Source organism: Notothenia coriiceps, unplaced genomic scaffold, assembly GCF_000735185.1.
Source record: "Notothenia coriiceps isolate Sejong01 unplaced genomic scaffold, NC01 NC01_scaffold00009850, whole genome shotgun sequence".
Lineage (NCBI taxonomy): Eukaryota > Metazoa > Chordata > Actinopteri > Perciformes > Nototheniidae > Notothenia > Notothenia coriiceps.
Genome location: NW_011342551.1, coordinates 38,563 through 42,303, shown reverse-complemented (window position 1 = coordinate 42,303; position 3,741 = coordinate 38,563).

Genomic DNA, 3,741 nt, shown 5'->3' with positions numbered 1-3,741 from the left:
CGTCAGTTAATTTCATGATGTTAACACAATCCCATTGAAACCATTAATTCCAAAGCATTTCTATCATAACTACTGTGTTCTGTTTGAAAATGTGTCAGTGCAGAAGAGACAACTTTCTTTATGATGAATGGGAGAGCACTTTTAGATGATGTCGCTTGGACAGAAGGATTTGCTTGATCAGCTAAGTGTCATACTCATATTTCAAATGTAATGTAATGCAATTAAATCTTAAGAGTTTTTTCTCATTATCTGAATATATTTGAAGCCTATTAACTTTGTTCTTGTGAGATCTTGTGTCATACTTTTAGAAATACCCTGTTAACATTTGAACATTGTGCTTCTATAGAAATGAACATCAAAGTATGTGATTCGGCAAGGGTGGACATTTAGGAGCAGGTTGATGGTCAGAGTGGAGAGTTGTAATTAACATACGCGCCTTTTTTGGGTTAAGATGTTATTATGACAGCTAAAATAGAATTCATGACTTCTCCTGAAGTGGTTTGAGAAGTGCTACTTTCGAGTTGAACGTGTTTACCTGTACCATCCTACTTCTGAGAGAAAAACAGCGAGGCGACTTGGGAGGTGAATCTAACTGTCCGCCTTGTATAGTTTTCAGTAAGAGTAAATAAACCACCGTCTAAAACCGACGACTGACGTTTAAGGCGCACAAAGGGGGGGTGGGGGGTGGGGGGGTAGACAGCCTTAACCTGCAACAGCTGTTCAAACCCAAAAAACACTTTCCAACCCCCTCATCTCGTTGTCTTCCAACAGCTCCAAAATGAAAGTCTGGTAGAAGAGTCAGAACGAGAGTTTCGGGGAGTTTCATGGGGAAATCGGAATGACAGGAGGGGAGGACAGAAAGCTTTCAGAGTAGAGTAGAAAGGGAAATAAAATGGAAGGTGATTGGAGGAATGGGGGAGGCACTGCTGGTTCTAATCAGCAGAAGCTGAGCTAGGAGACGTGTCTGATTTTCGTGGCGGGACTCCACCAGGCGCACGTCGGGGACATGCTTGTTTTTCACCACTCCGGCTGCCTCTCTGAACTGGCTCCGGTTTCACACGGGATGTCTGGCTGTTTTCTGTTAGTATCTCCGTTTCATCAGACATTCTTACGAGGGGCGCAGAACTAAGTCTCATTCTGGGAAACACTCTGTGCCGAGGGATAGCCCCGACGGAGATTTAGCAAGCCGATAGAGTGTGTTGTTTTCCACCATTCAGGCCTTTAGAGCCAGCTCGATAAAGCCCAGCTGCTTTCATGGGAAAAGAGGGAAGGGGGAGAAAAACACATCTGGTTCCCCTTGTGAGAAAGAATTAACTATGTGAATGCATAAATGAATTGGCATTGTGGGATATAGAGCTGTTACTCTAAAACCTCAAGAGGTAATCATGGGTGCAAGATGCTGATTTGCGGCTTGTTTCAAATGTCTTGTGTTTCCAAAATGACACCATGGTGTTTTCATTTCTTCTGAAAAGATCTGCATAAATTATAAATGACTTGGCCTCTTGTGATTCTCAGCTCCATTCGGTGGGAAACAAAGCACTACATGACATAATGTTGGTGTTTTCTAGCCACAACACTCCAGGGGGTTTTGTGAGGGGAAAATTAGATAAGTCTTGTTTTGGACACTAACCACAATTACACCCAACCAATTACAGTATCTAACCAAACAACCATTGCGTCAACCATAATTACATGGGGCCAGAACTCGTTTTCACCATTAAAACCCCTGTGGCCCCAAGCCTGGTAGCAGTCTGCCCTTCAGGAGAGGGGGCACAACTGGCTATAGGGAAGGAGACGGGACATGTCAGGAGGCAAGGCACCTTCCCGTGGCACATCCTCCAGGGTCAACTGCACATGCTATGGCAAGTTTGGAGGAACATCAATTGGAAACTAAATTGTCCCTGAAGAATGTTCAAATGTGACTGCTGCTTAGTGCAGGTCCAAGGAATCTGGTTTTGCTGGCCTCTTGGCATAGTTAAGAAGATTACTTCTGAAATGTAATTACTGATTAGTTGCTATCCTGTGGAATACGAACCGAACATTCTAATGCCTTCATCAAAGTAAAGGAACTTTAACATTAGATTTGTTTTCAATTTGAAGCTTCTGTCCAACTTTCATTAAAAGCCAAAAGAACTTGAACTAAGATTGAAAAAGAGCAACAGTTGTACAGTCGTACTACATATACATTTTTTGTGTTTTTTATGTACTGTAACCTCTGTGTAACAACTAACATTTTAACTAGTAACTGAATTTAGTCACATATCTCTTCTCATTAACTTTAACAGATTTTACATGAGAGTAGATATTAACAAAACAACACACATTTGTAACTACCGCTAGGCGATAAGAAAACATTTTAATCACAGCATTTTTAACCAAATACTTGATTTTGTGACAATTTTCTGTTTTTGTTTATCTGTTTTTGTATTTTTCTTTGTGTTTTATTCTCTGTCAAAGCGTCTTTAAGTTTTTAGAAGAGCGCTATATAAGTGTCATGCATTATTATTATTATTATTATTATTATTATTAATGTAGAATTGATCATTTATACTTACACTGAAAAATGTAATAAAAGGAGAATTCAGATAAATAATAATCAGTGATGTGGATTGTGGAAGTGGTTAAAGAACAGCTAGAATAGTCTAGGAAACTGTGGAAAGTAAAATGTTTTCAAACTGAAAAAGACAACACTAACATATTACCATAACCTATGTTCTATTTTCTTTAGAGTGGACTTCTATAAAAGGCTAGAGCGGCACAACAGAAGCAGTTGTACAGTATCTGAATGTTTCTTGAATTTAATTTTTTTGAGAGAGCTCAGAGAAAAAACTCAAATCATTTACCTAGTGTACTGTAGATGTGGGGGAATAAAACGAAAGCTGAAAAAAACACTCCGGTGGGTCCGGTTGGCTGAGTTAAGTCTAATTCCAATTCTAGCCATCACAAAGCCGTGTGGACAGAGGCATTGGAAATGGAACAGCATAAGCGAGAACCATGGCAAAAAAAAATGTACGGTTCAATTGACCTTTCGCAAAGCCACGCCCCTAAATGCCCGTTGTCCAATCATATTCGATCACGTGCGCGGCTCCCTGTGGAAGTCCGACAAGCTTAGCGTTCAAATTCATTGCGAAAATGGTGAAGCGTTGTGCTTATGGTCTTTGCAAATCGGATAGCAGATATCCCATAAGCTTAGAGGGGGGGGGGTGATATTTTACCCGTTTCCTAAACCCAAAACCCGAGAGGAGAGATGCCGCCAGTGGATAAAGAAATGCGGCAGGCCCCATGCCCAGCTGAATATGGCGAATATCAACAAACACAAATACGTTTGCTCCAAGGTAAATACGTGCTAACGTAGCTAGCTAGCTAGCAAAGATTACATTCACAAATTAACTAACTAATTTAATTAACTAATTTCACTAACTAACGTTAGCTAAAGTCACACGACTACAGCTGTAAGCTGTGTGCTTCTAGGTCGTTTTGACCATGTATATCACTTGATGCATAATAATGTCTGAACAGCTGAGCTCCGTTATTAGTCTACCTGTGGTCAAAGTACAAACAAGAAAGCCAACAGGCAATCATTCATTTATATTTTGCTTTAATCTTTGTAGCATTTTGTTAATGGAAAGCCTACTGCCGACTTCCCTAATCCTGCTGCACAAGTGGGCACCCCGACCCCCACAAAGGAACAACAAGGTGGATGCAGAAAGCCACCAAGGAAACGGTAGTTAACTTTAGACA